The following is a 12,166-nucleotide window of genomic DNA, read 5'->3' as shown; positions in this document are numbered from 1 at the left end:
GGTGGCCGCGAGGCCGCCCGCGCATGCTGGGCCCTGGAGCCGCCGCAGCCGGCTGCCCCGACGAGCAACTGCACACCTGAACTCCCAGCCCTGCTGCCGCCCGCCCCACCCAGGCCTTTTATAGCTCCGGGCCGCCTGCCGCCCCAGCCGAGGCGGGTTTGCATTTCAAAGCGGGGGGAGCCTCCAGGCCGCGAATCAAAGAGGGAAACCCGTCGGGGGCGGGGGGTTCAAAAGGAGACAAATTGCCGCCCCAAGCGGGAGGTGGACTCTGGGGCCAGAGAGGGTGGGGGCGCGGAGGGCGCATCCCGGCGAGCATCGAGGCACCACTAGGTATGGGAGCCTCCTGCAAGGCCCCGGCCCAGCGGCCTTGGGGGCTAGTCCTCCCCGCGGCCTTGTCCTCGCTGCCGCCACACAGACCTCTCCGCAACCCCATCTTACAGGTGAAGAAAAGGGACCTGAGTGGTGGTAGTGGGGCGACTGCAGGTTAGCGCCACACAGCCGCACCGGGCCTGTGGCGCAGTCGGTAGGGACCAGTTTGAGGTGAAAGGGAGGAACCGCTGACTTCAAACAGGGTTCTCGTCTTTAAGGTAGCGGGTCCTTAATCTTTTGGGGGGGAGGAGGGGTCACGACCCCTCTTAGTCTCTCCTGAGAGCTGTGGATGTTTTTCCCCTGGGGGAAAATGCACATATGCACATACGCGAGTCTGCAAACAATTGGGGAGTTCACCTGAGTTGGCTCTCTAGAGGAAGTTCTTAGAGAATTCGGGTAGGAGCACTCTTTCAGAGACATTCTAGGGAACCTTTCACAATTCTCTTGACAACCCCTCCCCCCTCCCCACCCCTGCCTTCCTTTTAATGAGAAGTTTCCAATATAATTGTAGAATGACTCACTATAGACCCATCATGAGCTTCAACCATTATCAAGATTCTGCCACACTTATTTAACTCTCGCCTCCCTTTTCTTGCTAAAGTATTTTAAAACAAATTTCAAACATCGTGTCATTTCATCCCTACATACTTCAGCATGCATCTCTAAAACACATGGACATTTTCTTACATAATATGCCATTATCAAACCTAACAAAATTAACACAAATTTCTGTGTATTATCTAATACCCGTTCACATTCAGAGTATTTCAATTGATTTTAAAAATGTCTTTTTAATAGTTGGTTTATGCTAAAGCCCTAATCCATTTATTATTATAGCTGGGGACCGCTTGGATTTTAAATGTTTCATGCATCTCCCCCCATCCTATCCAATTAAAGACTATCAAACATTTCAGAGCTATGATGGGTTGGGGGACAGGGTGAGGGTAAAAAGTTGAGAGGCCATTAGTGAATTGAGAGTGGGGAGTGAAACTGAGGGTTTGGGGGGAAGGATTCATGAAGAACAGGGCTCTGGATCAGAAGGCCTGTAAAAACCCCTTATGGGGTTTGATCTTCCAGCGTTTCCTGGGAGCCCCCTAAATGTGCAGGGACATGTGGCCCCGGAGGTGGAATCAGAGTCTTATCTATCCAGCCTGTCCCTCCCTTGAGTTGCCACACTAGCCAGGGCAGGTCAGCATCATTTCAGGACCAGATAGATATGTCAGGATGAGGATACAGTTCACAGGCCCCGGTGCAAAATGATATCGTGGGATCCCTTGTTCAAAACTCATTTTAAATTTCAGGATGGTAGCCGCAGAGTGCACAAGCAAGCACGGCACCCTTCTAAACACTGGGCCCTGAGTGACTGCACGGCTGTCTCAGCCATGAAGCTGGTCTTGGTCAGAATCTTGTTCTTCTGGGACTCTGATGGATACCATAGCCGAGTGAGTGACAGTAAGCCCAGGATGCCCTTTCCTGCTTGGAGGAGCTCTTTTCATTGTACAGCGGGAAGCACCAACATCCAGAAAGGAAAGGGGTTGTGCCCAACTCTATGCAGCAAAATGAACGCTGTTCATGGAAGAGAGGAAAGAGGGCTTCCTGGTTTATGGATGAGCTCACTACAGCCTCAGCAGGGAAGGTCAGGAAGTGGACGTGTTGGGGATGGTTTGATCAGAAGCCATCTGAACCCAGGACCCAATCTTTCAAGGGGTTGGTGAGAAACCGGGAAGTACACAAAGAAGGGAGAAGAGACCCAAGAGGACTGGGCTCTGTTCTCTGAGCTGGTGTAACTAGCACTGCTTAGACTGGACTGGAGGAAGAAAAGACCTGGAGCGTGGCTTGAAGGTCTGAGTTTGAGGAAGGAAACAGGGCAGACCTAAGACCTGAGAGAGAAAGCTGCAGGCACAGACACAGATTTCAACCCACCCATAGTAAAGTGCTCTCTAAAGGGCCATCTGCCGTGAAAGGGCTGCTGTGTGAGAGACTGAGTTCACCATCACAGAAGGTACACAAGTGATTGTTGGAGGTCCCCAGTCAGGGATGCTGCTTACAGGATGCCTATCCTGGGAAGTGAGAAAGTTGGTGCCCTCTAGGTACCATCTGATTCCACTAATATGTTACCTCAGAGCCAGATGGAAGGCTTAAAGTTTGGGAGTAGGTACAGGAATTCATTTGTTCCTGTATTCCTATGTTTGGTGGCAGGTAGTTGCTAAGTTGTATCCAACTCTTGTGACCCCATGGACTGTAGCCTGCCAGGCTTCTCTGTCCATACCATTTCCCCAAGCAAGAATACTGGAGTGGATTGCCATTTCCTTCTCCAGGGGATCTCCCCTATCTAGGGATTGAACCTGGGTCTCCTGTATTGCAGGCAGTCTCCTGCTTTGCAGGCAGTTCATACGTTTGGAAAATGTGTATTAACACTCCTCCTTTATGCTGACATTGTGTTAGGTACTAGGTGAGGCTCTGTCCTTGGGGTGCTTACAGAATGGGAAGGGGGTGAAGCAGGTATGAACAAATGATCACAAATAAGGGTAAAATTACGTTTTGGAGAGGGCCAGGAATCCAGAGAGTTCTCCCAAGGGAAGGAGACCTGGAAGTCTTGCAAGAGGATGTGACATATGGGTCAGGGCCCTGGGGAGCAGGAAAGGGCACTGTGGGCAGAGGGACAGTGTGAGCAGAGGGGCTGATGCTGGGGATACGTGGTCTTCCAGAACTGGAAGACTGATTTGGAGTTCAGTGATGGTGGTGGGGGCACAAGACGGGGGCAAGAGATGGGTGTGGGGAGAGACAGAGCAAGGCTTGGCAGAACAAGCTTGATGAGGGATATGGGAGGTTGCTATCAAGGGTTTTGCATGGTGGGAAGGGGGCTATGGCTGGTGTGTGGAGAATGAGCCAGAGGAGAGGCGGGAAGCCCAAGAGCTACAAGGAAGCTGGGCAGGGGTCCAGGACTGATGAAGTGTTCAGGACTTGGGTGGTGGCTGAGGGAGGGGGGACTTTCCAGGCAAAGCAGGGACTATTTTGCTAGCCAGGGAGAGAGCAGAGTCAGGGCAGCCTGAGGCCTGGGGTTGGGGGTGGGTAGGGATTGGGGAAGGGCTCCATGGCCCCCTTCATTGCCATCCTCTCCCAGGGTGGAGGCAGGAGGTGTCTACCCCTCCACAGACATCTCCTGGAGAGGCCTCTACCCATCTTTCTGTCACCCCATCTTGGGCCTGTTCTTTCTTGAGCCCTGGGTACTGGTGGGACAAACTGGCCTCATTTGCTGGATGAGGAAAGGAAGCAGAAAGCATGGAGAGGTTTAGGTGTCTGGCCCAAGTTACACATGGCTGGGCACCGAAGCTGGGTGCCTTTCTTGCTGCCCAGCCCAAGTACCCAAGGGCTTCTCAGCCAGCCCGGTGGATCCTCCAACTCACTCCTTTTACAGATAGAGAAACTGAGGCCCAGGAGCCTAAAGAAAGGATTTTTTTCCAGGTTCTCTCAGCAAGTCAGCGCTGTGCTGGAATCAGACCCAGGTCTTCTGATGCCCAGCTCAGCACTCTTTCACTAATCTTTCTGAGGTTGCAGTGTTTACTCTTTCACCTGTGCTGAAATAATAATAATAAAAGCATCATTATTTATTGAGCATTAATAAATAATGCCTAATAAATATAAATAAGTAAATAATAATATAAAGCATCATTATTTACTGAGTGCCAGGCATCATGCGAAGTTGTTTGCATGTATCAATCTCATTTCATCCTCACACAACGCAGTAAGGTAGGGTCATTGTTATCCCCGGTTTGATTTGCAGATGAAGCAGCTAGAGCTCAGAGGAGTGAAGTTCCCTGCCTGAGCCCACTCAGCAGGTCAGGGGCTTGTCTGAAGTTTTTTCCTCTCCGGCTGAGCTGCCTGGAAGGATAGTGAGCCTGAATGTGCCTCTCCTTCCCACCCAGGGTTTTGCCTAAACAAATACCTAGTTCTTCTTCCTCCTCTGGTTTCTCATGCAAAAGAACCTCAGCTACCCCCCACCCTCACCCCTATGTGGACCCCTCAATCAGAGACCTAAACTACCTGTCATGTTACATGTTAAGAGGACCCTATAACCTTGTTTAAAACTTTCAAGCTGGGCGTCGGAAATCGCAGGTCTTCCCCCTGCCTTGGCCTCTGACTCACCATGTGACCTTGAACCCTTGCCTCCTTGGGCTTCGGTGTCCCCAAGGTGCCCACTGTGGGCTGGTTGCTTTGGACAGCCATCTAGCTTTGGCACTGAGACCCTGTATAGCAGGAGAGCCCCCACGCCCTTGTCGAAGCCTCTTCCTCTGTGACAGCCCCTTATCTCTGGGAGCGGCTGTTTACTGGGCCCCTCTTCCCTCTGGAAGCCCTCCCTCTGGGCTGCTCTCACACACCCAACCTGGGCCTTCTGGGGTGGGGTGCAGAGACAATGGCCTCATAAAGATCTTGGTGATAACTTGGTTTTTAAATGAGGTTAATGGCCCTGAAAGAGAAGAGGTTCTGGGTTCAGCTTCCTGTTGGAAGTGATTTGCCTAAAGAGAAACTGGTGGGCACCAGGGCCAGCAGAAGGCTTACCTGGATTGCTCCCCAGTCCCAGCCCAGCCTCAACCTCACTCTGTGACCTTGGGCAAGGAACGCTCCCTTTCAGAGCTGTTCCTGAGGTGGAAGTGGGGATGGCGACCTCTGCCCATCTCCAGGGGACAGGTGTGAGGCTCATGGGTGTGTGCTGGGGCTTCTGGGAGCCCCTTCCCACTCCTGTCTCCCCTCTCATCACGGTCCTCTCCACCTCCTGCCCCCTCCAGTGGCTGGGGGTGCCACCTGCTGGCTCTATGAGGTACTACTCAAAGGCTCACTGGGGGCTTAGTCTCAATCGTGACACAGGAGGTGCTGATTCCTCTCCTCCTCTCAGAGCAGAGACAAGAGACGTAGGGGAGGGAGGCAGTCTCCAGCACACAGCTACTTAGGGAGCAGGGGGACTCGCGAGCCAGAGGTCCAGGGGTGGAATGTGCTCATCTGAAGGAGCACTGTGTTGACCCGTTGTTCAGAGGAGATAGAGGCCGGGAAAGGAAGGTCACCCTGTGAGTCAGAGGTCAAGCACGGACTTGTACCTAAAGCGAGCACACACCCATGAGCCTCACTCCCAGTTGGAACATCCTCCAGCTTCTGGGATGGACAGAGTCAGGGTGGGGACAGTCAGCCCATAGTCGACTACCACAGCCTCCTCACTAGACCCCTGCCTCGCCACACCTCTTGCCCCTGTTAGCCCATCCTCCTCAATGTACCACCATGATCCCATCGATCTCCTATTTAAAATCCTGCACTGGCCCCTGCTGACCCTCAGGACAAAGGCCATACTTTACTACTTCTCCAACCTTATACCCCACTATGTCCCCTCTCTGTGCCTCAACCTCTCTTTTCTTCCTGTTCATACACACCAGGCTTTCTGGCCTCCAAGCTTTTTCACATGCTGTTTCTTCTGTCTAGAACACTGTTCCTGCCCCTGCATTATATGTAGCCCTTTAACCTCAGATGCCAGTTTAAATATGTCTTCCCCAGAGAAGTCTCAGCCTACCTAAACAAGTACCTCTATATCCAGCCTATTATTCTCTGTTTCTTTCATCACTATTTTTTTTTTTTGGTGAGGCATGTGAGATCCTTGACATTAGTTCCTTGATCAGGGGTCAAACCTGTGCCCCCTGCAGTGGAAGCATGGAGTCTTAACAACTGGACTGCCAGGGAAGTCCTTGTCATAATTTTTATATTATTAATTTGTGGTTTCCTTAGTGTTTGTTTATGAGCTCTGTGAAGGTAGGGCTCAGAGCAGGTGTTCCACTAACTTGAACCGCATGAGGGAAACAGCCCGCTAGGCAGAGGTCCCATTCCAGACCTGCTGTGAGCCCTTAAGAGGGTTCTGGCCTTCTACGTGGCCCCTGTGGACCCTGTTGCCTGATGATCTGTGAGCCATCTGTGTACCAGAAGGACACACCCTTGTTTCCAGGGGCCCTAAGACCAAGGCCAACTGGAGGCTGGGGTGAGGCTGAGATGGGCAAGGTCTTGAAGCCCTTATCTCCGGGAACCCTGTCAAGCCTTGGTAGTGACAGCCTGGCCCAGCAAGAGCAGTTCTAGGAATCTAGGGTGGGAATGTGGCCTGAAGTCCCCACTGGCCCCTCTGCCCCACCAGATAGCCACTATGCTGAGTGTCCAGGAAGGGGAGGGGCAGTGTCCTCTGTGTGCCTCTTTTGGTTCCCTCGCCTTTAGGTACAAGGACCTACCTGTTCAGGGTGTGCAGGAGGGAAAGATAATGCACTGGGAGTCAGGAGTCCTGCCTTCCTGGCCCCTTCTGTCTCTGCTGACCTCGGGCAAGTCCCCTCCACTCTCTGGGGCTCAGTTTCTGTGCCTGTCTGATGGAGGCACTCTTAGGGCTCTTCAAGCCCTGATGTCCAAGATGAGTGTGCCAATGTGTGGGACATGCATGCTGCATCCTGACCCCAGGCCTGGGGAGCCTGGAGGAGGGGCAGTGCTGGGAGCGTGGGAGAGCCAGATGTGGTGGCTGCTGGCGCTGCCTGAGTGAGTGCTGAACTGGCCTACTGGGAATTCTCCCACTCAGGCGCCCTTTCTGGCCCCCCTCCTTCACCCTACGGAGAGCTGCTTCAGCTTCCGGCTCTAAGGGGCGTGGGTGGGGGCTGAGGAGGGGGGTCACTTCAGCCTGATTCCCTCCTTTAGAGAAGAACATGGTCCTGAGAGTCTAGACCAGAACCTGGGTGCCTGTCCTGGACTCACATCATAGTCACGCTCCATCCCTGGGCCTCAGACATCCTGGGTGTCAAATTGGCGGTTGCACAGGCTTCCCTCCAACCCTGGTGGTGGCAGCTCCCGGTGACACCAGAGAATCAGGCATCTTTTGTGGAGCTTTCTCACTCTGTCCTAGTCCTTGAACAAAATGCCTTTGGTGCATCACTTACTCAGGCCTCTCAACAACCCCATTTTACAGCTCAAAACACTGAGGCTCTTTGAGCTCAGTTCATGTAATTTGTCCACAGTCACACAGCTAGGAAGTGGCAGAGTTGGATTGGAACTACCCATATCAGAGCCTTGGTTCTTAATCCTTGAGCATGACACTGTGCAGTGGGAAGGGGACGCACCAAACCCCAAGGCCTGCAGCTCCTCTTTCCCCTGCACCCTCTACCTCAGGCGGGGCTCCCCGCACCCCTGCTCTGCCCTCTCAGCCTCACCCTAGCCTCTGCCAAGACAGGATGGTCAGAGGACGGACCCTAGCATCTGGACAGGTGGGAGACGGCTTGTGGCTCGTCCTGTCCACAGTGGGGCTGGGGGCCATGCTGACCACCCCAGTGTGACGGCACTGCTCTGCCCACTGCTCACCCCTTCAGAGTACATAGGGGAAACTGAGGCCCAGGAAGTGGAGGGCTCAGCCGAGGGGTACATAGTGGTGGGCTGCAGCTGGAATGAGGGAAAAACACTATTTCAAGAACAATTCAGACAGTGTACTAAGCCCTTGAGGCACATTATAAATGATAACAGTCTTTTGAGTCATTCCTTGAATTATCTCTTTTTTCAGAGGAGGAAACTGAGGCTCAGGAGTTTAAATGACTTGCCCAAGATCCTGTAGCTTCAAACTGCTAAAGCTGGGATTTGAAGCAAGCTCTGTCCATCTCTGAAACCTGCCCTGTCAATCATGACCCTTCTTCCTCAGCTGTCCAGCCCTCGGTGAGTGCCCTGTGGGGTTCCATGTGATTCTGCATCCCCCAACCCCATCTCAGCTGTGAGGAGGCGTAACAGCCCTGGTGCCTGCCAAGGGTTAATGGTGGTAGGGGCTAAGTGATTCCAGATGGGCTGGCCGGAAACCGGCGGCCGCCAGCTTCCCAGGGGAGCCACCAGCAGCCGCCCCCTCCCCTCTGTGCTGCATCTCTGGCCCCCAGCTGTCCCCTTGCCCTGGGGCCCACCCGCCTCCTCTCCCTAGCTAGAGTCCAGATCTAAGAGACTTGTAGACAGAGCATCCCAAGGGCCCTCCAGCGCAGTGTGCCCATGCTTGCTATGAACAGATGGGGAAACCGAGGTTCAGAGAGGACGAGGTATCTATCCAAGGCCACACAAGACGTGCATAGTTGGGTCTCGGGACTCCCAGACTATCTGGTTTGGGTATTGGGATTTGAAATGCCTCCTTGTTCTCCCCCACCAGCCCCACTGACCTGGTCCTAGCAGCTGGACCAAGGCTTCAGAGGTGAATGGCCAAGGCAGACGCTAGGAGGGGAGTTGTAAAGACTGATGAAATCTAGACAGGAAGGCCTGACTCTGTGGTCTTTGGAGTCCCCGGACTTGCCCTATGACCCCCTTGCCACTGAGCTGCACCAAGCCCCCTCCGTTGGGAGACTCTCATAGCTCCCACCCCATCATGTGGACCTAGTCTGAAAAACCCTTCTCCCTCTGTGGTCTAACCCAATGTTCTCCTGGGCAGTCCCTACTGGGACAAGACCAAGAAATGAGCACAAGATTGGTGACCGTGGTTGGCATGAAATCCCAACCTCCTTCCCCCATGAACAGACACATGGGGTGAGGTGCTGGAGGAAAAGGTTGTAGACAGAGGGCAGGATGGAAGGAGCTCTGGGCAGACTCCGTAGGGCTCCACCTGGGACACCTCTCTTTCCCTCTCTGGGACTTGGTTTCCCCCGTGTTACAGTAGTAGGAGTAGGGTGACACAACCCGATTCTCGTTAAAAATGATGCCCTTGGTCAGGAATCTGTGATTAGAGACTTGTTCTGATCTGAGGAAATGAGGGTTGAAGAAATGAAAGGATGGGACTTCCCTGGAAGTCCAATGGTTAAGACTCTATGCTTCCACTGCAGAGCAGCGGGTTCAGTCCCTGGTCGGGAAATTTCTGCATGCTATGGGATGCATGCAAGGGAAAAAAAAAAAAAGGAGAGGGTGAGAGGTCCAGGGGCTTCCAGAGAAGCCTTGGCAGACCTTGGGGCAGAGGTTGGAAATGGAACACAACAGTACTGGAAGGTAAATGAGAGTTGGGTTAGGGATAACAAGGAAGAGGGTAGGACCGGAGGGCCAGTCAACACTGCAGTGTGGGTCTTCCACTGGGGTCAGAGCACCTGAATCTGTCTGGTGTGTACAGATCTGACCCTGCCCTAGCTCTGCTGTAGCTGTGTGAGCTTGTGAAGCTCATCTGACTCCTCTGGGCTTCAGCTCCTTGTCTACACAACAAGGAAATAATTCTTTCCTGGTCCTCTGGGGATTTTGAGATGATAGAGGAAGATGTCTGGAAATCTGAAGTTTGCTGGGTGATCTTGGGCATGTCTCTTTCCCTTTCTGTGCTAATTCACCCCTGGACCTTGATTTCTTCTTATGAGAGATTGATAACCTCAGAAGGGCTTTTTCTCTCTTCTAAGTCACCTTTTCTCAGAAGCCCTTCCTGATTCCTTCAAGCCTCAGGGAGTGCCTCCCTCTTCGGGCACTGTATCTCCCACTAGCTGGGTACCCTGAGGTTGGAGACTGTAATTTACCACTGCAACCCCAACACCTGCCACAGTGTCTGGCACATAGTAGGTGCTCAGCAAGCTTGTTTAATGAATGAGTGTCGACTGAGTCACCGGGTGGGTTATCAGAGCTCCATCTGCAGATGGGAAAGCTGAGGCCCAGAGAGGGGACCCACCCCCAGGTGCCACAGCCAGGGGAGGCTACCCGAGACAGGCATCAGGCTAGTGGGCCAGGCCACTCTTTAATAAAAGTGACTCAGCGGCTGGCTGGCGTGGGCTGTGGAATTTCTAAACATCCCCTCACATCCTGAGTGAGCAGGCTACGGGAGGGAGCAAGCAGAGGGAAACGAGGAAGAAAAACAAGAAACTTGGGGGAAAAGAAAGAGGGAGGGGGAAACTAAAATTGAAAACAGACACACGCGCGTCCGCCCTCCCCGCCCCCAGCCCCCCTTCCCCCAGCTGGGCCAATCAGAGGCTGCTCTGCAGCCTTTCCCCCAAAGCAGAGGGGGTGGGGGCAGGGAAGCCCACAGTGGGGTGAGCTCCTGGGGCCGCCAGCAGCCCGCAGTCCCTGCCCGCCCTGTCTGGAGCCAGAAGGAAGGAGGGACTGGGAGGAGAGAGCCGGGCCCCTCTGACCAGCGCCACCAGGCAGCAGCCTGCGCTGAGCGACCCGGGCAGCCAGACCCAGGGCGGCCCCTCCTGGCAGCCCTTCTCCTCCACAAGGATGCTTTGGGAGTGAGGCCACTCCTCACCCCGTAGTCCTTCACTCCCTCCATTCTCCTGAGGCTCTGCAAGCCTACAACGCTCCTCACTGTCCTCCCGCTCTGCCACTGCCCCACTTCAGGTTCAGCAGAGTCCTTCTGATGACAAGGGAGAGTAGGCAGTGAGGAGGTCTTCCTGGAGGGGGTGACAGCCCAGAGCCCAGGACTTTGCCCACACTTCAGAAGGCATCAGCAGCAAGGTAAGCGCTGGGAAGAGGAGGGAACTCCAGCGTCTTGTCCTGTCCCCTTGTCCCAGACTGCGCCTTCTTGGGTAGGTCAAAAAACGGAAAATATTTTTAACAAAACCAGATGGGAAGAGGCAACGAGACTGTGGGTGACATCTGGGCTGGAGGAACCAGCTCTCTCCTGCTCAGGCTGCTTTTGGGGTGGGTGCCCCTTGCCCTCATCAAACAAATCCCAGGGGTTTCTGGCAGTGAGGGGGGAGGGGGGCTTCCAAAGCAAAGCGCTGCCTGTAGGGGGCCGCGAGGAGAGCTGGAAGGAGTATGAGAGGGGAATTGGGAGATGGATCCGGAGATGTATCCATGTATCCGGCTGGATACATAGAAAGAGAGCCTAGCAGGGGACTAGGGACCTCAGACACACAGCGTCTGTCCCTGGGCCCAAGCCTTGTCCCTAAGAATCTGCCTGGCTTTACGCCAGTCGGCCGCCAGGCAACCTCTCGGGATTTAAATGGATTTGCAAATTTTCCGGATTCCTAAGATGTCCTTCCAAACCCCCAGCGGCTGGGAAAGTGCGAAGGCGAGGGGGCAGAGGCAGGCCCATCCTCACACAGGCTGGGCTGGGGGTCTGGGATTCAGCAGTCAGATCTGGGGGCCCTGCTGTGAAGAAGGGGGTTGGCTGTTGGGCCCTGTCCTCCGGTCACAGGCAGCTTCTCAGGCCTTCTCATCTTCCTCTTTCTCCGCGCCATCCTAAAACATGCATCTGATCACCGTTCCTTCCGTCAGTCTCCCCAGTAGAAGGTACCTATGGAAAGCCCAAACTCCTAACAGCGGCTGCCACTCATCAACACATTGCATGATGCTAGGACCATTTGGCAGAGAAGGCAATGGCACCCCACTCCAGCACTCTTGTCTGGAAAATCCCATGGACGGAGAAGCCTGGAAGGCTGCAGTCCATGGGGTTGCTGAGGGTCGGACACGACTGAGCGACTTCACTTTCACTTTTCACTTTCATGCATTGGAGAAGGAAATGGCAACCCATTCCAGTGTTCTTGCCTGGAGAATCCCAGGGACGGGGGAGCCTGGTGGGCTGCCGTCTATGGGGTCGCAGAGTCGGACACGACTGAAGTGACTTAGCAGCAGCAGCAGCAGCAGGACCATTCGGAGTGTTTTCTATGCTTGATTTCATGTGCGTTCACCATCAAATCCAAAGGAAAGGACTGATTTTATACCATATTTATGGGTGAGGAAACAGAGGGTCAAGACAGCCACACAGCTGGTAGGTGGCAGAGCTCAGGAGATAGTAAGTTCCCTGCCCATCACACCAGACTTGGGCTTTGTGTTCCTGCCAGTCAGAGCCCAGTCTTCACAGAGG

The 12,166-nt window shown here is 53.9% G+C and overlaps 1 protein-coding gene across 3 annotated transcripts in view; it reads left to right on the top strand.

The window, feature by feature from the left end:
- Positions 1 to 10,156: 10,156 nt before the first annotated feature.
- PDGFRB (platelet derived growth factor receptor beta) overlaps positions 10,157 to 12,166 on the top strand; it is a 37,936-nt gene continuing 35,926 nt past the window's right edge. The window contains exon 1 of one of the 3 annotated variants that reach the window (XM_069592406.1): positions 10,157 to 10,812. The gene's annotated coding sequence lies outside the window, so the exon portion shown is untranslated. The remainder of the gene's footprint in view (positions 10,813 to 12,166) is intronic. The other 2 variants (XM_069592407.1, XM_069592408.1) reach the window with 2 other exon arrangements.

Source organism: Ovis canadensis, chromosome 5 (assembly GCF_042477335.2).
Source record: "Ovis canadensis isolate MfBH-ARS-UI-01 breed Bighorn chromosome 5, ARS-UI_OviCan_v2, whole genome shotgun sequence".
Lineage (NCBI taxonomy): Eukaryota > Metazoa > Chordata > Mammalia > Artiodactyla > Bovidae > Ovis > Ovis canadensis.
Note: the sequence above shows the minus strand (reverse complement) of the source record. Positions and strands in the feature narration are given on the sequence as shown.